The 23,796-nt window shown below is 43.3% G+C and overlaps 2 protein-coding genes across 4 annotated transcripts in view; one reads left to right on the plus strand and one right to left on the minus strand.

Annotated features, from left to right (window-relative positions):
* The window catches only part of WIPF3 (WAS/WASL interacting protein family member 3), a 42,042-nt gene extending 38,452 nt beyond the window's left edge, over positions 1 to 3,590 (minus strand). Inside the window, exon 1 of one of the 3 annotated variants that reach the window (XM_064167117.1) lies at positions 3,391 to 3,590. The gene's annotated coding sequence lies outside the window, so the exon portion shown is untranslated. Of the gene's footprint in view, positions 1 to 2,803; positions 3,033 to 3,103; positions 3,288 to 3,390 lie in introns of those variants that run through there. The other 2 variants (XM_064167118.1, XM_064167119.1) reach the window with 2 other exon arrangements.
* The window catches only part of SCRN1 (secernin 1), a 132,520-nt gene that overhangs the window by 86,719 nt on the left and 22,005 nt on the right, over positions 1 to 23,796 (plus strand). The gene's annotated exons all lie outside the window — the stretch shown is intronic.

A 23,796-nucleotide genomic window follows, 5' to 3' on the forward strand; every position in this document is an offset into this window, starting at 1 on the left:
GCAAGAGTTCCCTCGATGATACTCAGAAATGGAATTAAGGTGGGTATATTCTAAAAATACATTTTTGTCTTAAATATACTCTTTTCCTCTCTAATTTGGAAACTTCAAGGCCTTTTTTTCCCATTTGTAAATATAACATTGCTTACATCACTCTTCATTGTGGCTGTAAAGCCACTGGGCAATCCTGATGCAGAATAACCACAGATGAAAAGGTAACTTTGAAGTCCCATTAAGGCTTTGCTATTATAAGTTTATTTTCAGGAAGTTTAGTTCTTTTCAAAGAGAGTAAGTACTCTGGTTAAGAGCACAGACTAAAAGACTATAAGAATACTGCCAAGAAACCCACCTGTTTGGGTTTTTTTCCTCCCCAGAAAGCTCCATCTCAAAACTGCAGTAACTTGCTGTGTTGAAGACTTTTAAATAAAGTAATTTGCTACATTATTTGATTATTACCTTTATTTAGCTATTAATTTTACATACATTCTGAAAAAGCTATGAATCTTTATTCTGGCACACCAGATAGTCCTACCATTTTCCCAAAGCAATCATCTGCACTAATTTATTAGACCTTAAAATGCACAGCATAAAATACCCACATACTAATGCAGCAGTCAGATCAGGAGCTTATGTAAGCCAAGGTTAGAAGAGCTGTGCTGTGCTAGTGCAGTCTCATCTCTTCCACAGAAGCAGTTGCTTCTGAAAGAAATCACATAATACTCATAGGTGAGTTATAACTAACAACCATTCAAAAAAATCTGACACCAATCCTTTGACTGCTCTGCATCTCTTTGGAGCTAGACAATTTTTAAGCAGTGATATTAAACAATTTAATATCAGTTAATAATTTCCAGTATAATAAAAAGATACTAAATCATGTTAGCCAGCTTGGAAGCTTTGAACATTTGTCTTAAAATGTGCAAGCAGTTGTCTGTTTGTTATGACTATGGTATCATTTTCACCTCCAGGTCTTCTTTTCAGAGGACAATGGATTTCCCAAAGCACTGACCTCATCAAGCAACCAAACTAATTCTTCACAACTATAAAGAGTGTCCATTAGGATCTATGCTATGTTCTGTTCAACAAACACTCCTGACTTTTACAGTGTGATAACCGAGATGTGACACTGCTATGTTTGTTTTACTGAACTATGTTTGATTTACCTAAACACTTCCTGCAAATTCAGATTTAGCAGTCGTTATGTACACAATCCTGGCATGGCCTTTCCTAACGTATTGCACCAAGAGAAATTAAGATGTTACATGATCTTTGTTTGCATTTCCTTGCAGAGCTGCCAACGGAGAGAAAAAAAAAAAATAAGGGGAAGTTGCTTTGTATTATACTATTTGATTTGATAAATACAGTCATGTGTTGCTCTTTTCAGTACAGTACAATCACAGAGTCTCAAGTGCATCTCAGTCAGGAAGAGATTCAAACCAGCAATGACCTGAGCACCGTAGCTGATGAATTAAGCTTTGTATCTGCCCCTAAGCAACCCAAGTCTGTATGCAAAGCTGATGGAACTATTTATACACAACAGCCTGCATAGGCTTAATTTTTTTATTCGGCTTAATTTTTTTTAACTGCAAGCTGGTACTGGTCCTTGTCCTTCGTGCAATTTTGCATGCCACTTAGCCTTACTGCGGCCCCAATTGTAACACAGTGATGCAGATAACACTTTAAATGTTTAACTACATCACCGTAACATGGAGAGGTGTTGCAGGATGGTTGCTAAATCCCGTTCCTTGACCAGGCTCTTCTAAAGGAACCCCCCCCGAATTTCTTTGGATGCGTTTTGTCCTCACCTACAGGAAAACACCCAAAGCATTCTACCTGTGAAACAAATCGCTTAATGCAATACTCCCCAGCTGAGCTTCTTGTATGATGCCTTGTACACGAAGCAGTTAATGGCAAAACAGCCTCACTTCTTCCACCTCACGCTGAGCAACGTCCCTTACGAACCGTGGGTGGCAGCAGTGTCTGCACCGCTTGCACATTCCAACGGGGACACCGTTTTGGGTCACAGGTTCACGCTGTGAACGGGAACCATCCTCACCCACGCATTCCTAATAAATGTCCCTGCTCATCAGGGAATAAAGTTCTACTCACTTTTTTTCCGTCATCTTCCCTGACCCACGTCTTTCAGTACAAAGGATGTAAACCGACAACTTTAACACTGGTTGTACAAACACAAGTTTGAGCTGGATAAACAGGCAGAGGAACTGAACATAGATTGTATCAGACGGAGAAACTGAACATAGATTGTATCAGGAAACAGTTCAACAATTCGATCCATGCAGCATGCACGATAATAGCCATCGCTGTTACCACAACTGCAGTCATATCTCAGTAATGTCTGAGCCAGAGGAAGCACTTGCAAATTTTAGCCCATAAATGCAGACTGTGCTAAGACTGTTCTGTGTTGAAATCATCAACCTTTGTCTTACATCTGTATCTTCTCTCCTCAATCAGACTTACTTCGCTGTCCTTCAGAAATCTGGCTTAGTAACATTCCACTTCCAGTAACGAGCACACACACACAAAAGCAAGCAAGAAGCGTGCTGGCCTCATGTGCCCTTCCTATTCCTAGAACTCCTGAACTCCTTGCGCGACACAAACACACCCTTCCTCCACTCCTCCACGCACGGGTCGAGACACGGGCTGTGACCCAACCTGCAGCTGCAGTGCATATCATGAGAATAATGCCGACAAACTCCTTTGCCACCCTTCACCAACACGTTCCCCGTCACTCTGTATCGGTGCAAACAGGCTGATGCATGTGACGAGATTTTAGTCTCATTTTTACCCATGTTAGTTGTTAGTAAAGCTGGTAGAGCTTCTGTTCGACGCTTGTCCAGCATCCCCCTTGCAATAGGAACACAGCCATTCAACTCACGGTAGCTTTGGCTGTTACTCATCCCACCTCTTCTTAGCTGACCTAATCCAGTCCATCTATTTTAAGGCTAAAAACTAGGGAAAAAAGTTCATCCTATCCAGCGCTGCTTGAGAACAGCCTGTTTTCCTTGGAACAGCACAAGAGCAGCACTACGCAAAGCCTGTATCTAACATGCAGCCGCGCTTGCTCCACGCCGGTGGGTAACCGCACCTTCCCCGCCGCTCTCCTGCCCTCCTTGGCCCGACGACCGGCCGCTGACCGGGAGGGCAGCCCCGCTCGCCCGGCCGCGGCGGCAAGTTTATCCGGCAAGTTGCCGCAAGCCCGGCGGCGCGGCGGGAGCTCCGGCCTCCGTGCCGCCTCGCCCACCGCGGCCCCCGGCCCCAGCGGCGGGAGCAAGCTCGCCCACCGCTCCGGCGCCTCCAGCTGATTGGGGCGGCGAGACGGGGCAAAGGCACCGAGCACCTCCCAACCCCAGCACCTGCGGACGCTGCGCCCACCTGCTCGGCGGCCGGTGTCGGTGTCGCTGGGGCCGGGGCGGCGCTGCGCGTTCCTCCCCGGGCAGAGGGCGCCAGGTGCGGCGGCCGCCCGCCTCCCCTCAGGGGAGGCTGGAGTTGGCTGGGGAGGCGGAGGGAAGGAGCGGGGACAGGGGGAGGATCTTAAGATCTTGAGGCGAAAAAAGCCCGTCCCGGTCCTCGGCGAGAACAAAAAAAAAGATATATTGATATTTGAGCAGTAATTTCTCACACGCCGCCCGGAGCGAGGGACGAACTGAAGAAGGAGTGCGGGCCCAGGTCACCGCTGGCCGGACCCGGGTGGCTCAGGCACCAACAGCCCCCAAACGCCCGGTTCCGCCACCCGGTTCCACAGCGGCCCCGGGCGGCAGCGCGGCCCTTGGCCCCGGGCCTGGCGCCTGCCTTGGCGAGGCCGTGCCCCGGGGAGCATGCGGGCCGCGGGCGTCCACCTGGGGGACGCTTTTCCGTACCCGCCCGTCGAGTCCGGCAGCTTTAGGGAGGGCCAAGTCCAGCAGCGCTCCGGCGCGCTCCCCCGCCAGCCCACGCCTTCCGTGGGGAAGCCAAAACGCTGCCCCGTGTCACAAAGACACTGCCATACTGTCCTGCCAAACTGCTTCAGCCCCTCAGCCTCGTCGGAGCTTCCACTTGGAGCCAGGTGAGAGAGCTTTTTGTGCCCCAGATCGCGCTAGTGCAATCTGCCGATGGAAACATTAATGGCCTCACCCTAGTGAGCCTTCGGTGTTGTTGCCAGGGTGAGGAAGTTTCTGCTGGCCTCTGAGCACCCCCACTTAACCTCATGCAACGAACGCCCCAGGAATGAGGATGCTACACTACTTCAAAACGGTAGTGTGGGCTCTTCTCTGCCCTGCGGCCTTGGGATGGTGCCTTCGGGTGACAGAGGGCAGGTTCACCTTCTCTGAGTTTCCCTGGAGAACCTGCTGTAGTGTAGGGCTCTAAAACTGAAGTTTTCATTGCCCTGACTCATTGCAAAGAACTCTGGAGAAATCATAGAATCAAGCAGGTTGGAAGAGACCTCCAAGATCATCCAGGCCAACCTATCCCCCAGCCCTAGCCAGTCAACCAGACCATGGCACTAAGTGCCTCAGCCAGGCTTTGCTTGAAGACCTCAAGGGACAGTGACTCCACCACCTCCCTGGGCAGCCCATTCCAATGCCAATCACTCTCTCTGCCAACAACTTCCTCCTTTGACACTTAGTGGAAAGTCACCAATGGAAAGTCACCGATGGGCTGGGGCACCTCTGCCTGTCCACGAAACTCCATACTCCAGATGCCTCTGTCCTTTCAGCGTAGAAGTTTAAGTTTATTGTTTTGAAATTATCACACAATCATATAACCACAGAAAACATCCAGCTGGAAGAGACCTCAAAGATCAACATGAGAGTGGTGAGAGCCTGGAATGGGTTGCCCAGAGAGGTGGTTGAGGTCCCATACCTGCAGGTGTTTAAGGCCAGGCTGTGGCCAGCCTGATCTAGGGTAGGATGTCCCTTCCCGTGGCAGGGGTGTTGGAACTGGATGATCCTTGTGATCTCTTCCAGCCCTGACTGATTCTATGATTCTATCATCCAATCCAACCCTTAACCCAGCACTGAGAGGTCAGCACTAAACCATGTCTTTAAGTGCCAGGTCCACATGCTGCTTAAACACCTCCAGGGATGGTGACTTCACGACTACCCTGGGCAGACCGTTCCAATATTTGCTAATCCCTTCTGTGAAGAAGCATTTCCTAGCATCCAGCCTGAACCTCTGTCACAGATTGAAACAATTTCCTCTGGTTCTGCAGTTGCCACCGAGGAAAAAAGACCAGCCCCTTCCTTGCTCCTGATAGTTTGTCAGCCTAAATAATTCTTAGTCCTAAGTATCTGTCCAGATTGCTTCCATAGTGGTTAGCAATAAACCCATTTCCAGATGGTCACTAGTTTGAACTTCAAAGCACAAAACAAAGCCAAGAGTGCCATAGCTAGTGCCCTAGAAAAGAAATATGTAACCATTTATTTAAAAAAGATATATATATATATATATAAACCCCACCACATTTGATAACAGCATTCATTATTCATGCAAATTAATCTCAGCTGAAATTTGATTGCTAATGCTTACTTTGTCCATATTTTGGTTTAGATTAAAAAAAAAAACAAAGCTAAGAGGAACAAACTGCAAATGTGCAGGGAAAAAAATGTTTCATCCTATTCTCTGGACTTTTCTTTCACTTTCTTTCACTTTCTTTCTTTCGCTAGGAACAGCAGAATTTGATTGGTGCAATGGTCACCGTTTCCACTTAGGCAGCTGGACTGACCTGGTGCAGTTTGTTCATTGGTCTAGTCTGAAGCAATGAACTTTACATGTAGTCCATAGTGTGCATACACTTAATACACTGGAGTATGTAATACTTGCCTCTTGGCAAGGGACTTCATGCCTAGGAATTAAAAGTCTCCTCTTTCTGTCCTGTCTTTGGGATGCACAGGTGAAAAGGAAATAAAGTGCTCCCTTTCCAATGCTGAGTCAGAATGAAGGCATTTCTGGAGCACACAGTGGAAGAGACTGAAGACTTCTGCACAAACTGCAAGGAGCTTTGTGAAGGCTAATGCACTGAAATCTCCTTTTTTTAAATGGTTCTCCACATTAACTCCTCATCCTCACAGCTGCATCCGAGATCACAGAAAAGGTAAAGCAATGGGGGACAAAACTGACCTTAAAGTAATTATATAGGATCTGCTTTCTCTGGGATTTATTGTCTACTAGTTTAGGGTTATTTGAAGAACAGAAAACTTGCCTCAAACACATTGTAGCTAACACATGTTTTACAAAACATAGCCACAAACACAAGTCTATTTTCCATGTGTTCCATCTGTGTAATTATTTTAAAATTAAGGTGTATACTGAAATTGTATTTTACTTGGCAAATACATTTAAACAGGCTCCCAACAATGTATCTATTTCACAATGTGTCAATTTCTCCAGAGCAGGAGAATCTAGAATCAGGCTGCTGGAGCAATATTCTCCATAGTTCCTTGGTACCACATTGCAAGCAACTGCAAGGCTTATGCTGGGTTTTGCCACAGGTTGGGAATGTGTCTCATGTGTTGGTCTGGGGAGTACTTTCTGGATGGTTGTGCTGAACAACATAGCAGGCCCAGTCTGTCATCTCGTAGTTTTGGCACACAGAGCTGCTACACCTGGTGTTTTTCTCCTGCATTTACTTGTCTTGCTGTATCTTGCACTGCTGAACCCCAGCTCATACCATCAGCCTTGACAGCCTAAGCACAAAATTTTGTACCCCTCCATTTCTGCTTCTAGTTCTTCTGTGGAAAGCTCAATTCATTACAAGCCTACAATTTCCATGAGATTATAAAGGTGTAGTTTCACAAGAGCATAAGTAAATGGCAGGATAAATATAACCTAAACCTCTATACTGAGAAGCCATGACTGGAGAGCTGCGCATGGCCTGTGGTGACCTGCTATAGTATGTAGTGGGTGAGTGATGCTTCCTAGCAAGAGAAATTTCATTTTGATTGATTTGGTTTTGCTATAAACAAAACAAAATTTAAACAGATTTTAAAACTCGATTAAGATTCCTGCCATTCATAACTCATTCAGTACTAAATTATAATTACTCTTAGCAAGTAAGTCATTGGTAATTTCTTCTTTAAAAAGGTTTGACACTGTTGTCTTCAAGACTCCTCAAAATCCCACACAAGAAAATGAAAAATACCCAAAATAAAGCCATTTAAGGGGAGTTAAAGAGTGTCTGAAACAGAGGAAGAAGAACTAGATCTCCCATTTGGTGTATTGTTACTGATGTTGAGTAGAGAGAGATCTGGGATGATTCACTGCCATGTGTCAACATAAACACTTGCCAAAAAAATCACTTCTCATAAGTGCTTGTGCTTTTATTCTTCCCAGGCAATATGATAAAAAGGTGAATATCTTCAATCCCTTCCATCATTTTTACCTTTGTATTTTGAATAAGAACTACAAGTAAAGATTTCTAATCACTGCTGAACAAAGGCAAAATATACATCAGTAAGAAAAGACTTTAAACTTTGGTCAAGGCCTAATGCATCAATCAGAACATATTAATTGGTTTATATTCAGCATTAGTTCTGCCTGTATTTTGAAGACCTATCAAAAATACCTGTAGGTTGAGGCATTTGTGCATAATGTAAAGATCAGATTTTCCATTTTAATGCATGCAAGTTAAAAGGTAAGAGCAGAAATTTCCTCAAGCTATGCCAGGGGAAATTTAGGCTGGAGGTGAGGAGAAAGTTCTTCACTGAGAGAGTCATTGGACACTGGAATGGGCTGCCCGGGGAGGTGGTGGAGTCGCCGTCCCTGGAGCTGTTCAAGGCAGGATTGGACGTGGCACTTGGTGCCATGGTCTAGCCTTGAGCTCTGTGGTAAAGGGTTGGACTTGATGATCTATGAGCTCTCTTCCAGCCTTGGTGATACTGTGATACTGTGAAATATAAGAAGGATCTTGCTTTTGGTATGTCATTTGTTTATGCTCCTGAACAGCTTTCAACACTTGAAAATTCTGTTACAATCATCTCAGCTGTTGTTTGGTGACTTTGCTAGCTCTAGTTCCACAGTGAAAAGAGACATCCCTATGTATGAAGAGAAATATTCCTCTGTATTTGTACTGATCTTTTCCTTGTTAGCTGTGCAAATTCTGCCCTCTCTGTGGAGAGTTAATAACAACTCTAAACTTTAATTTTGCTCTAATACATTCTAGTAAGAAATTCATTACAATGACTGAGTTGCTTGTTACAGAACAGTGATGTTTACAAATGCAATTTAGACTGCAATGCTGAGGAAAGCTGTTGACAAAATAATTAGCAGTGATGATTTCCCTAGGGGGGAATATTAGTGTTTACTTTTTTTCTGTGTTTTTAATCCAAATCCTAAACCCTTACTCCTGGTCTTATTGAGCAAGCTGCTCGCAGAGTTCATTGGAAATGATGTCTAAGTATGCTCAGGCTCGTAGCAAATAATTAGTACCTAATGTCAATTTCTTCCACTAATTGTCTTTCTGTTGCTTATGTCTGTTCATGTTGTGAGTTGTCTTAAAAAGATCTCTTAATAGAAAAGAAAAAAAAAAAAAGCTTTAGATTTTCCTCAGTGCTTGGTTCTGACAATCATTTTCTGCATGACCTCTGTGAAAGTACTTAATCGCTCTTAATAGCATGAGCGGGACAAGAATGCATTCATTGATATTTGTGAGGGTGCCAGACAGTATGCTGCTGCAGGCATTTACAGTACCTTAAAAAATTATAATTGCACTACCCAGCTGGTTAATGTTTATCCAGTTACTGAACAGCTAAACAAAAAAGCAGTGAAGCAGACCTACTGTTTGCTCTCCGTTGGTATCGAATTTGAAAGGAATTTTTCCATGTTAAAGCTGTAGAATTAGGCAGTTGATGAAATACCATTAGCAGGCCTCTGCAGAGAATAATGAGCTGAAAGCATGCCCAGTGCTGGCCTGCAATTAGGGTGAAAAGTTAAATATGGCAAGAATCAGAACACCAGTTCTAAATCTCGCTTTTCAGGGTGAAATCTTTTCATCCCCACCAGGGGGAGTGTACTTGAAGATGATAATTAGTAGGCGCAAATAGTCTGTTTAAAGGGGATGGTTTCCTTTGCCATTTTCCTGAAATAGAAAGGGACTTTGTGATCTTTGTGAGCAATTTTCTTCCTCCCAGAAATTACTTTTGCTTCAGCTATCACATTATAGGAAAGAGCAGCACGAATATTTTTTTTTGCATCCTGGGTTTTGAACATTTCTTTTTTTAAGCATCAGTGTCAGGTAAAAGATTTAGCTCTGACTTTACCCGAACAAGATGCTAAACAGCAAATGGAAGTCTCCTACATCATGGTATACACAGCTGCTAATATGGTATATGTGTTGCCAAAGGGGGGTACAAGGCTCTATCTGTTCATCCTGGGTGCAAGTCCCTACAGGTCCTGATGGTAACTCAGGCATATCTGTCTATTCTCAGCACTTTGCCATCCTTCCCTTATACTCTGCCTCTGGGCTGCCCCTCTTTTTCGTCTAGGTCACCACTAATCAAACCTGAAATACTGTTCAACTCTGCAGTCCTTGAAATGAAGCTCACATAGTGGGAGCAGTCTGTTTTGGATAGAAGGAGATGGCCAGGTCTCATGATTTGTTTGCATAAGCAAATTTGCAGCTTTAGCATGTGGATATATTATTGTAAATCCTCCAGATTGTCTCTGAAATAATATCCTGGCCTTTTGTATCTAAAGAAAAACATAACCTCGTTTGAAACCTAGGTGTAAACATACTGTTTGCAAATATCTATGCAGGATTTCAGCACTTCACTGAACCTGAAGTAGTTTACAGATAAGTCCTGTTGGAACAATTCGACTCACTCGAATTCCTTAAAAGTGGTGCTATCATCATCTTAAAAGGCATTTAAAGGCATTTTTGCATTTTTCTCTTTGAAATATAGTTGATACCTCTCCCAGTCCATGAGAGTGCTTAATGTACTTTAGACTCATTGCAGGGATCTGAACAAGGGAATGCCCTCTGCTGTGCAGACAGGAGTAGCAATCCACTAGCTAAAGGGCAAAGAGTGTACTTGGAGGACTATCACCAAATTCACCATCAATATTCTCAGCAGCATTTACTCATACTATTACTGTCTGGTTTTGTCCAAAGTGACATTATTACTTACAGTCATTCAACAAGATAAAATTCAATGATAATGTATTATCATAGGCTACTTTGGAGCGAGGGATTTCTTCTCAGTATGTATGAAGCAAATGATAGACGTTATGGTGTGATATTCAGGTACTATTTCTAGCTACATTAGGGCAGGGCTGGAAAAGATTATAATGAATAATTTCAGGAGCAGTGGCTGGCAAGAGGGAAATAAGTGAAAATAGAAAATAGATAATAGAACACATATCTTGTAAGCAAACCACGAGTGAGAGGGAGTTTTACAGCAGGGAATACAGCGTCAGGAAGCTGTTGCCTCCAGCCTGGGCAGCCCATCAGGAAGGCAGTTCCTCTGGACAAGGGAATGTGTTGCAGTGGTGAAGAAAGCCAGAAGTACAAGCCTGCATAGTGCCAGAGTGCAGAAATGCTGTTGGACTGGAGTCTCAAAGGGATGGAATATCTCTAGATATTCCTGGGAAGAATTTGAGTGGTTTCCATTGTGTCTGTGTGGTTGGTGAAGACACTAGGCTGGAGGCAGCTGTTAGGAAGACTGCTGAAAGAGGGAGACAATCTGCCAAGCAGATAGAAAGAAGAGCTTGTGTTTGAGATATTAATTGTTTACTTTTCTTGCTCTGTAATTGTATCCTTTTCAGACCAGACTATCAAAGTACAGAGAAGGAAGATAGAAATTAAGGAAACAGAGTGACTATCTATGACCAAAGCTATTTTTCTCTCCCACAGCAATCATGAACTCACTTGGGCTGTGGAAAGTGCAGGAAACAGGGAGACCACTATAGGAGAGTGCATTGCATGTTTCTTTTTTCCCCAACAAAACCCTCAAGAAAGTCTTCAGAAAAGATGTTAAAGGCCCCAAATATGTCACAGGAGCAATGTAAATTGTAGTGAAATTTTCATCTCAATATTGTTTTTTATTGCAGAATAAGACTTGACAACATATTCTCAATAAGCATCAAAAAGAGAGGACTGGATTCTCCTCTTCACTCTCTTTCTCCCTTGGTCTTTTTTTCCTTTCCTTTCTATCTCTCTCTCTCTCTCTCTCTCTCTCTCTCTCTTTTAATCTTTTATTTTCTATTTATGGCAAACTGGCATGATAATTTCTGGGAGTTGGTGGTGTTCCCATAGAAACAGCCTTGATTTGATGATATCACTGCAGAGTGCTGCTGTGACTCTGCTATGTTCTAATTAGAATAAAACCTTCCTAGATGCATTGCATTTAAATCTTGAGACATTTTTCTAAGTAATTTGACTCATATAATCTCCATTTTTCGTTTGACTGTGTCTGTGCAGGGGCCAAAAGACTTACAATGATCAAGACACAATCTTTTTCAAAGCCATTTTTTTTTGTCTCAGTTCTCCAGCATTCATAAAACCCAAGTGGGCTTTTATAGCTAATAATAGTAGTCATAAGTGGCTTTAAGTGATTTGTGGAATAAGAGCAGCAACTGTTACATGCCACTGAGGAACTGCTTCTCTTGCTCAGTGTTTAATACTTTGCAATAACAACTGTTTTTGTTTCAGGATGTCAATGCACTTTCCATTGTAATAACTTAAAGCAATAATGAATTCTGCATTAAAAGCCAGATGTTTAGGTGTTTGGGATAAAACTCTCCAGAGAAGGCATTCAATTACCTTGCAGTAACTCTCCCGGAGGTGTAAAAGGCACTGTGTGTCAAAAACACTCTTTTCATCTTCTTGTTTGCATCCACTTCCCCTGTAGGATATGGAAAAAGCTTAATTGCCAACTCATCCTTTCTAAATACTGAGATGAAAATAAAATTGTGGGGTTTGTCTAGTTGTGAAGTGAACAGCTTTAAAGGGTGGAAGGGAAAACAGAATGTGATTACTGAAGCAGCAGGATTGCTTTGAGTCTGTGTGAGTTTGAGAGCGCTCCAGTACAGTTCTTACTGATGCAGACAAAGACACCTCACTTTCTTTGGCAAGCAAAACCTGCTGTTTTGAGATTTGCTACCACCCTGTTTAAGGTGACAAAGCACAAAGGAAATAACCCAGCTCTTATCCTTTGATTTCTCCACCTGTGGTAACCTAGCCCACATAACCACAAGCATTAGTACTTCTCAGTAGAAGGCAACATGATTAACACTACAACTTTCATCTCTCCTCAGGAAAAATAAGATTAATAATCTTTTGCAGAGGACATGATAATTTGTAGAAATGTCAAACTCTCAGATAGCAAATTTATGAATAGGTTTTGGGGCAAGATCTTTTTTTCCTCTTTCTCTATTATAAAAGTTGCCATCAAATTCTCTTTCATTTAGTGCCATTATTGTGCTTTGTCATTTGATTTTGATCATATATTTATCAAGTAGCTACATTCATCCTCAGATAAACTCTTATACACAAAGACAATTTATCTGAACATAAAGTAAAATGGGCCAAAGCTGAACATATTCTTAGAAAACACTGGGTGATGAAATGTATCAAGGCAGAGATTCTCCTTTTTTATTCTGAGCCTGGAGTGTGCCTTATATAAGCCAATGGCATCCTGGCTTGTATTAGAAATCCAGTTGGCAGCTGTCACTAGTGGTGTTCCCCAGGGGTCAGTGCTGGGCCCAGTCCTGGTCAACATCTTTATTGATTATCTGGACTAGGGGATTGAGTCCAACATCAGTAAGTTTGCAGATGACACCAAGCCAGGAGCAGGTGTGGATCTGTTGGAAGGTAGGAGAGCCCTGCAGAGGGACCTGGCCAGGCTGGATGGGTGGGCAGAGGCCAATGGGATGAGATTTAACAAGGCCAAGTGCAGGGTTGTGCACTTTGGACACAACAACCCCAAGCAGGGCTACAGGCTGGGGACAGAGTGGCTGGAAAGCACCCAGGAGGAAAGGGACCTGGGGGTGGTGGGAGAGAGCAGCTGAAGATGAGGCAGCAGTGTGCCCAGGTGGCCAAGAGAGCCAATGGCATCTTGGCCTCTATCAGGAGCAGTGTGGCCAGCAGGACAAGAGAGGTTATTCTGCCCCTGTACTCAGCACTGCTCAGGCCACACCTTGAGTGCTGTGTCCAGTTCTGGGCTCCTCAATTCAAGATAGATATTGAGATACTGCAATGTGTCCAGAGAAGGGTGATGAATCTGGGGAGGGGCCTGGAGCACAGCCCTGTGAGGAGAGGCTGAGGGAGCTGGGGGTGAGCAGCCTGCAGAAGGGATTTTGATGCAGAATTTGCTGAAATCAGGTTTCACACCAAGTGACTTCTGCCACATCTACTGCTTTTAATGTAGTTAGTGATCTGTCTTTCAGATACCTGTTTCTGCTCATCTCTGAGGTCATCAACGTCTCTTTCATTCTGATTTACAACAGGTTGCACTTTACTTTCTTTCTAAAATTTCTGAGGTTTTAGTTTGTTACTTGAAACAAAGACAGAAAAAAAAAACCCTTCAGTTTAACTAGAAAGCTTTACTTCTTCAATTTACAGTTCATAACTATCCTGTGAATGAAACAAAACTATTTTCCTTCATGGATGATGATACATTCCTTTGTAAGTTGTGATACAAGTACATACAGTTGGGAATACAATTAGGCAAAAATGTTCTGCTTATACCAGATGCAGCTTAAAGTATTTTAGCAGCATCAGCAAAAAATGAGTCTTGCTCCCTAAAGAAGAGGTCTGGGCTCTTTCTGCTAGAGGAGGGGAGGGAGAAGAAGGACAGGGCTACAATGAAGAGCAGAGAGGACCATTCAGGAGAGACAGAATTGCTGCTGCCAGAGGAATGGGCGAGGATGACAACTGCTGATTTTGAAATGACTCATTCCCTGTCTTAGCAACAGCCCTTACAGACCTCTAAAGGTCTCTTCTACTCGTTCTACTCTGTGATTCACACCAAAACACCCTTTTCCCTCTATCTGCTTTTCACCCAGTTCAGCACACAAATGGATTCTTTATGTTACATTTTACATTATTTAACTGCAATGTGCAATGTTAAGGTGCTGCAAAGGTTTGAACTGACTCTACAAAATACAGAACAGAGCATTTTGTCTCTGTTCTTTAATTAAATTCTGCATGTTTTTATGGAACTCTGCAAATCTGATCTAGTGCAGCCTCAGGGCTCAAACATGTGATTGGTGTACAAGAGCTTAAGAAGGTAGTGCACACCAGCTAAGCTGTGGCAACTGCCCTGTCTTCAGGCTTCACGCACAGCAAATATGATGTAATGTGAGTTATCTTAAGCCTGTTTCATGATGGACTTCACTCTCTCTACTTTCCTGGGAGACTGCTGAGCGTTGTCATTCCAGCTGCACTGATTCATCTGCTTGGACTCTGTGTGCCCCTATCCTGTAAGGAATTAAACCACCTCCTGCTTTCCATTTGTACCTTGTCATACTTTGCTCTCTTGTGAAAGTCTGTACTAAACTTTACAGGCTGGCTGGAGGGCAGGTTTTCAGTACAAAGGAAAGAAAGAACCAGAGTGGATGCAAACAGATCTGTACACAGAGGCAATGAACCTGTTTCTAAAAACACCTGCTGTGTAACAGACCTCTCATCTTACCTGACTGCTGATGCATGAGGCTCCAAAGATCTGACCAAAAGTGATGGGTGAAGAGGGAAGTATAATGGGTGCACCTAAGAGCATGAGATTGCCTGACACACGCAAGACAGGTGTGTGGCTGCTGCCTGGGGGTGACCTGGCTGCAGCCCTTTGGTTATAGTGCAAGTGTTGGAGGCAGTGCTGGGGCTGCAGGCCACATCAGGTACATTTGTGTTGCAAATGCTAGAGATACAGACTCTGCAACGGGGCATAGGTTAATGCAATGCAAGAAAGGCCTGGAAAACAGCAAGTCTAATTATTACAGTTCTGCAGCTGAAGTAAGGAGAAGAGCATGACTGCTAAGGGCCTAGATACCAGACAAATGAGCAGAATATCTGTAGTCCATCCAGAAACTAAGAAGGATCTACAAAAGATACCTGTAGTATTGCATCTGCAAATCAGAACAAGTCCAGCTACAGCGTTAAAGGAAACATAGTCTGGCCTGAGTACCTGTCATGGATGAGGCCCATTGTTTGTGTGCCTCCTTAAGGCTTGGGTTAAGTATGTAACCATTTAGAAAGGGCATGATAAAAGACAATACTCAACATTATGCTACAAGTTGTAAGAAACCAAACAAATGTATAGCAAAGAGGCTTGTGGCATAGGGTGATGGAATTCAGGTAGCTGCACAACTGACCACTGCTTGACTGACAGCAAACCACTGCAGTTTGTTATCCTGCCTTAATGAAATCAGGGTGATGATAAATCTAGTGCCAAGTTGAGGCCTGTGGCTGAGCAAGGCTGTGAGTGAATTTGGTTCTTGGAAAAAAATATAGGATTTGAAATCAATTCAGGACCAGTTGAATGTGGCTTAGCAGCTGCACAGCAACAGAAGTGGGCTGTACCTTGAGGGTACGAACATTACAAAGGGGCAGCTCTGGGAAGAATTGGGTTGAGAACATTTTGTTCTCATGACATGAAACACAACAAGTCTGAAACAAGTGAACTGGTTTTGAACAAATGTTGTCCTGTCCACATTTTGAGCCTTTGGGTCCTTGTTTTACCCTTCTAACACACCAAAGTGGAACTAAAGCAATCCTTAAATCCAAGTCTCACTAGAGTCCAAACTAAGCCCTCTTTCCAGAAATGAACTAAATATGGGCTGAACATGGATTGAATTTTTGCATCTCAGGGTCTTCCCTGTAGTTGATAACTCTAGGAATATTCTTCTCATCATTTGTGAGATGAAATGAAGCAGTTATTCAGTTGACCACTGTGATGTGAAGAATGTGACCACCTGCCAATGGCTGGGGGAGCTGCGTGCAGCAATATCATCCTGCCAAGACACCAGGAGACTGCTGTGTGGTCAGAAAAAAAATAGTGCAATCATGGGACACCTACAAAACCTGCCCTGAATGTCTGCAGGCAAATGATTAGTTTCTGTAAGAGTTTTTATGTCTTTGACAGGTTGTTCATTGCAGTGTTGGGTCTGTGAAGAGAAGACAGTAGACCTACTTCACTATTTCACTGTAATGAAATTGTATAAACACATCATAACCAAGAGAATTGCACAGATGAAATAGAAACAACCAAACATTGCCTTTGACCCATGAGCAGATCTTCATATTCTGAGACAGCTGCCAAAATTGTGACTGTTTTCATCATCCATCCTCTCCTACATAGAGAAATTAAACCTGCATTAAACATGCTACATTTTTGTTCATGTATATAAGCATCTAAAAAGCAAAAGGGGTTGGTTTGACTTAAATGTGACTAATGTCTGTGGTGAAGTATTCACCCACCCAAACACAAGAGGATTCTGGTAAAGAAAGCTGATCTCAGTTTTCTGCTTCAATCTCTCAACATGTCTTAAGCTGACAAAAGTATTAATAACCTTGTCACATCACAGAGGTTATAAGTCATGAAATGACACTGCTGCTGTAGCAGTAACTCTGAAATAAGAACAAAGGCAAAGAGACTAAGAGACCATTTAGGTAGTGCTGTTCATAGCTATTATTCATTAAAACAGTAGGAGTTTAAGCAGACCAGGTCATTGTTCAATCCCCTGGCCAAATTAAATCTGCTTGTGGTAGCCAGACGTGTCTGAACTGAAGTGCAAACCCCTTGTGGTATATGATACAGATCCCATCTGTGCTGATTCACAGCAGCGCTTTACAGCTCACAGCTACGATGCCGTTAACTCTTCAACTCAAATGGCAACACATAGATACTTGAGATCTTTTTCTCCAAGCTCCCTGGTTCATTTTTCAATGTATCAAAAGGCAGTTGACTGCACAGGAGCTTCAACTGCAAAAAAGATATTGTATATGAGACCCTGATGTGATTGAGAAGATAGCCTAGTAAATATGATCAGTCAACACCACATCCTAGACAGACAGCATCAGCAGCTTCTGGGGTATGGGTTGCTTATGCAAGGGACTGGGGCATTAACTTTGACTGGTACCAAGTGAAGCTTTACACTAATGGAGGAATTGCAATAGTTTGATTAATTTGGAGGCATAGTTACTAAAGTTGCACAAATCAGGGAATTTAGTTCAGCAACACCTCCCTGAGTTGAGGACAGTTAATACACTGATATTGAGGTGCTTTGCTTCTTCATTCCCTAACGCTGCCCAGATTAACTCTAGTTTTTGTACTGTTTAAGCTGTATCAGTTTAAAACCAAACACAATTAACATTCTAACCATCATCCCGCTAAAACAAAACTGACTTAGTCCCTTGAATTTAGGATTTTTTCCCAACCAGTGTCCTGTTGCACCAAGGCTGCTGTCATAATCGAGTGTGATGCTCACAGTTGGTATGCATGTGCTAGTTTGAAGCTAGCTGGGATATTTTAGTGAGAGGAATTAGATTACAGACTGTGAAAAGGAAACAGTGGGGATGTCTATTTCACTCATAGGCTTGCTGAGAAATATAAATACAAGAACATAAACATAGATAACACTCTTTGACTTTGGCTGCCTCACTTCTCTCTCTAACCTGCTCTCTGTGTAATTAATTAATCAATTTGCTTCCTAACCCCCCTGGCCAATTCTCCAAACTCACCTTGAGTGTAAGGCAAAGTCTGGAATAAGGTAGAGGGGTGGAAGGGAGGTGGAAGGGTGGTTGGGAGCCCCTCCTGGGCACTCAGGTTTCTGGGAGAGCTGCTGTGTTTCTGTGTTACCTTTTTAACTTGTGTATTTCTGTCTGTAGCTGCAGATATTGCAAATATCTGCTTGTATATTGTGCTAAGCTGTAAATAGAAAGCTTCATTCTTTAATTTCCAGGCTTGGCTGAGTCTAGTTTGGGTGATTTCATAAGAGTAGGGGGCCAAGTAACACCCAAACCATCACAATGCACCCATGAGAGCCTTACATCTTCCACACTCTTTAGACTACATCCTGCCCACCACAGAACAAATGTCAACAGCACCCTGTTCCTTTAAGCAACAGGAAGCAGGAAAATATGGGTCTGGCATTCCTCCCAGGTCTTAAACAAACACATGCCTGGCTACGTGGGGTTTATGAACATAGATTCTAACTATGAGTGACATTTGTGTAACTACATGGCTGATAAAGCATTGGGTATTTCAGCACTGTCACGGTACCTTCAGGACATGAATTATACACACCATAAATGTGACTGTGAGAGCAGGAGTGGCCATGACCTGAGCAGTCTGCTCAGATAGTCATGGAGTGACTGGAGCTGGAGTTTGCTTTCAGGTTTGATTTCCAGTACAACTGCCAGAGGTTGCACTTTACATGCAATCTGTCTTGAAAGATAAAGTTATTTTACAGGGCAGCAATCTGTATGCAAAATTTTCCTTGGACCCACTCCTAAGAGGCACTTGGTCCTTGCTGTTCAACAGGAAGCCTGCTGGTATCAGCAGTGTGGAGAATGGTCTTTGCTGAAACTCAAGCCAATATTCCCAAGCAAAGTTGTCTGTGTATCAAAACAGGGTACAGCATAGTTCCACAAGGCTCTTTATTCCAGAGAACAAGGTGAAAGTCATCTTGTGTATGTATGTGGTTCCCCATCTACAGAGCTGGTTGTGTTAGGTGAGGTATGAGGTTGGCCATATCACAATGAACACGAAGATCTCATGATTATAAGGTTCATGGATCACTGGAGATATAAAATACTTCCTTTGTCCAAGTGCCCAGAAAAAAAGTTGCTGTTTGTCACTTTTGTTTTTTATTGAATAAATCATGTGAAACTAGAGACTTGTCCCCCCCCACCTTGTGAGTGAAAGTTACCTGGGATAAACAGGAGAGCATTAATGATTAAGTAAGCCCTGCATTTCACAAACGGGAGGATCCACAGTACCCTTGCTTTTGTTAGGCAGCAGATCATAGCCTGCAGAAGTTCTGGATGAAATTACTTCTCATGACTTCAAGGAACGCTATGTGGGTTAGTGTAGTGATGGTGGTTTCTGTAGCTGCACCTAAATACCTGGGAAGGACACACTCTGTGTGTAGTGTAGTGATGGTGGTTTCTGTAGCTGCACATAAACATCTGGGAAGGACACACTGTGTGCAGTGCGGTGATGGTGGTTTCTGTAGCTGCACCTAAACACCTGGGAAGGACACACTCTGTGTGTAGTGTGGTGATGGTGGTTTCTGTAGCTGCACCTAAACATCTGGGAAGGACACACTCTGTGTGTAGTGTGGTGATGGTGGTTTCTGTAGCTGCACCTAAACACCTGGGAAGGACACACCCTGTGTGTAGTGTAGTGATGGTGGTTTCTGTAGCTGCACCTAAACACCTGGGAAGGACACACTCTGTGTGTAGTGTGGTGATGGTGGTTTCTGTAGCTGCACCTAAACACCTGGGAAGGACACACCCTGTGTGTAGTGTAGTGATGGTGGTTTCTGTAGCTGCACCTAAACATCTGGGAAGGACACACTCTGTGTGCAGTGCGGTGATGGTGGTTTCTGTAGCTGCACCTAAACACCTGGGAAGGACATATTATGTGTGTAGTGTGGTGGTGGTGGTTTCTATAGCTGCACCTAAACACCTGGGAAGGACACACTGTGTGTGTAGTGTAGTGATGGTGGTTTCTGTAGCTGCACCTAAACATCTGGGAAGGACACACTCTGTGTGCAGTGTAGTGATGGTGGTTTCTGTAGCTGCACCTAAATATCTGGGAAGGACACACTCTGTGTGTAGTGTAGTGATGGTGGTTTCTGTAGCTGTACCTAAACATCTGGGAAGGACACACTCTGTGTGCAGTGCGGTGATGGTGGTTTCTGTAGCTGCACCTAAACATCTGGGAAGGACACACTCTGTGTGCAGTGTGGTGATGGTGGTTTCTGTAGCTGCACCTAAACACCTGGGAAGGACACACTCTGTGTGTAGTGTGGTGATGGTGGTTTCTGTAGCTGCACCTAAACACCTGGGAAGGACACACCCTGTGTGTAGTGTAGTGATGGTGGTTTCTGTAGCTGCACCTAAACACCTGGGAAGGACACACTCTGTGTGTAGTGTGGTGATGGTGGTTTCTGTAGCTGCACCTAAACACCTGGGAAGGACACACTCTGTGTGTAGTGTGGTGATGGTGGTTTCTGTAGCTGCACCTAAACACCTGGGAAGGACACACTCTGTGTGTAGTGTGGTGATGGTGGTTTCTGTAGCTGCACCTAAACACCTGGGAAGGACACACTCTGTGTGCAGTGTGGTGATGGTGGTTTCTGTAGGTGCACCTAAACACCTGGGAAGGACACACTCTGTGTGTAGTGTGGTGATGGTGGTTTCTGTAGCTGCACCTAAACACCTGGGAAGGACACACTCTGTGTGTAGTGTGGTGATGGTGGTTTCTGTAGCTGCACCTAAACACCTGGGAAGGACACACTCTGTGTGTAGTGTGGTGATGGTGGTTTCTGTAGGTGCACCTAAACACCTGGGAAGGACACACTCTGTGTGTAGTGTGGTGATGGTGGTTTCTGTAGCTGCACCTAAACACCTGGGAAGGACACACTCTGTGTGTAGTGTGGTGATGGTGGTTTCTGTAGGTGCACCTAAACACCTGGGAAGGACACACTCTGTGTGTAGTGTGGTGATGGTGGTTTCTGTAGCTGCACCTAAACACCTGGGAAGGACACACTCTGTGTGTAGTGTGGTGGTGGTGGTTTCTGTAGCTGCACCTAAACACCTGGGAAGGACACACTCTGTGTGTAGTGTGGTGGTGGTGGTTTCTGTAGCTGCACCTAAACACAGATTTTTCCTTCTGCATAGTTGGGTTTTTTTTCTGAACAATAAGTAATGTGAAACCAGATGATGTGTCTTATGATTGCAGACCTCTCCAAGGGTGCTGTGGAGCACAGAATCAAGTTGATCTGAAACGATTACTTTGTTTTAAAGAAATTTCTGATTGCATTAAGATAATCTAAAAGTGCCACTAGTACATTCATTTTACTGAACACAGAATCATGTTTGTCTGAAAAGATGACTTTGTGTTATAGAAATTTCTGGTTGTATTAAGGTAACCTAAAAGTGCCACTAGTACACTCATTTTAATGAACACAGAATCAAGTTGGTCTGAAAAGATTATTTTGTTTTAAAGAATTTTTTTGTTGTTGCAGTAAGATAACCTAAAAATGCCACTAGTACATTGGTTTTAGTGAACCACAGAATCAAGTTGGTCTGAAAAGATGACTTTGTTTTAAAGAAATTTCTGATTGCATTAAGATAATAAAAAAGTGCCACTAGTGTATTTGTTTTACTGAACACAGAATCAAGTTGATCTGAAAAGATCACTTTGTTTTAAAGAAAATTCTGATTTCATGAAGATAATATAAAAGTGCCACTAGTACATTTGTTTTACTGAACACAGAATCAAGTTGATCTGAAAAGTTTACTTTGTTTTAAACAAATTTCTGGTTGCATTAAGATAAACTGAAAGTGCTGTTAGGACGTAGGTTTTACTGAAGACAGAATCAAGTTAGTCTGAAAAGATTACTTTGTTTTAAACAGATTTCTGGTTCCATCAAGCTAGTCTGAAAGTGCCATAAAAGTACATTAGTTTTACTGAAGATTCAGTGACACTAAATTTGTGTGGGCTTCTGACTTCTGTCATAGAACATGTTTTTGAAATGGCATGCAAACAAGAATGGGTAATTACAAAACACATATGAAGTTCCTGTTGTCCATCTTACAGCACTTTTAAGTTGAGAGTTTACTTTTCTAAATCCAGAACTTCACTTTTAAGCAACAGGTTTTGGTAAGTTTGGTCTGGTAAATGGAAACAAACCAGCTGACTATCCTGCCACAGAACCACAGAATAGCTGAGGCTCAAAGGCATATCTGGAGGTCAGCTCCTGTGCTCAAGCAGGATCATCTACAACTAGTTACTCAGGACCATGTCCCATCTGACTTTTAATATCTTCAAGGATTGAGACTCCACAGCCTCTCTGGGCAACTTGTACCCATGCTTGGTCAACATCACAGTTATGTTTGCTAGATGATCTTTAAAGGGCCATTCTAACCCAAACCATTCTCTGATTCCATGGAAGTCTTCACAGCCAAGTTTAAAAGGCCTTTGGACAACCTTGCCTAGTGAAAGTTGTCCCTACCTATGGCAATGTTTGACCTAGATGATTTTTCAAGGTCTCTTCCAAAACAAATCATTCTATGATGCAATGAAAGGTGTTTCTTGATGTTCAGATAGATCCTCTTGTGCCTGAATTTGTAGCTGTTGTCTTGTCACTGGACAGCACTGCAAAGGGCTTCATCCTCTGCATACCCTCTGTGCAGATATTTGTGTATGTTGATGACAACCACCCCCTGAGCCTTCTCTTCTCCAGGCTGAACAGTGGCAGCCTTTTCAGTCTTTCCTTGTATATGAGATGCTCCAGCCCAAGACACCACTGTCCTGTCACTGGACAGCACTGCAAAGGGCTTCATCCTCTGCATACCCTCTGCGCAGATATTTGTGTATGTTGATGACAGCCACCCCCTGAGCCTTCTCTTCTCCAGGCTGAACAGTGGCAGCCCTTTCAGCCTTTCCTCGTATGTGAAATGCTGCAGCCCAGGATACTGCTGCATTCTCTCCACGAAGGGCACACTGGTCCTTAGGTCCAAGTTGCTCTCCAGGCCCCCCCTGCAAGTAAGTCTATTTCCACTGCAATTACACAGCTTAGAAAAAAATTGTGGCTAAATAATAGCACACTAATTTTTAGGAGAATTAGCTGCTTGAAACCCAGAGAGCAAAGAAGCAAAGGTGTTAATGCAATCACTTCTATTGAGCGATTGAATGACGCTAAGTCAGAGTTGTGCAGTCCAGGTGGTTCTTGTCTCCATGATAACCAATGTCAACAGTATAAATAACAAGTCATCTACTTAGGGCTCTTTCTTTTACAGCAGAGCTATGTCATCTACATTTCAAATGCAGTTTACCTGTACCCTAAAACCCACCAAAACTGCATAATCCTTAATGTTTGTTTTGAATGTGTTATTATGGCACTGCCCTTGCTCCGCCCGATGCCACACCGGCACTGACTCTCCGGTGCCACCGGGTGGCGATCGCTTAACACTTATGAAAGCTCAAAGTATCTTGCCCGATCTCTTTGATTTCGGTGTGACTAAAGCAGAACTGCGAGATAAAACATCAGTTCTTCTCGACAGAGGTGGTAAAGTCAGCCTAAAGGAAAACAATACCCGAAAGTCTGCTTTCTAAGCATAAGACATCTCAGCAGGTCAGACTACACTGAAAAACAAATGCCATCATTTTATGTCACCTGTGCCAACGCAGTCAAATGCTGCAGGGTTTATTATGACTTCTCAGAAGAAGCAAAAGGCTTTCTACATAGTCGAATGTAACTCACAGCTTTGGAGAAATGTTTTAGGTGCAAATCCTCTCTGACCGACGTATTTTGAAGTGAACTGTAGTTGCTCTTCAATTACTGGCTCAGGCTTTGCTGAGCTGGACTAGATGACTGGATAGGGTTAGGTGCTAGGTTGGACTGGATGATCTTGGAGGTCTCTTCCAACCTGGCTGATTCTATGATTCTATGATTTAGGCATAAGCAAAACTTCTGCTTGCACCTTTAAGGGACTTTGTCATGTCAGTAGGTCTCGAATGTGTACATATTTAGTGTAAGAGCTAATAAAGGTGACAGCTGCATGAAATAAAGCTCTCTAGGTCTGCAATGGCACATTAGCTAATGGATCTTCGAATTTGTCTTTCCTTTTGGAGA

Source organism: Pogoniulus pusillus, chromosome 28 (assembly GCF_015220805.1).
Source record: "Pogoniulus pusillus isolate bPogPus1 chromosome 28, bPogPus1.pri, whole genome shotgun sequence".
Taxonomy (NCBI): Eukaryota; Metazoa; Chordata; class Aves; order Piciformes; family Lybiidae; genus Pogoniulus; species Pogoniulus pusillus.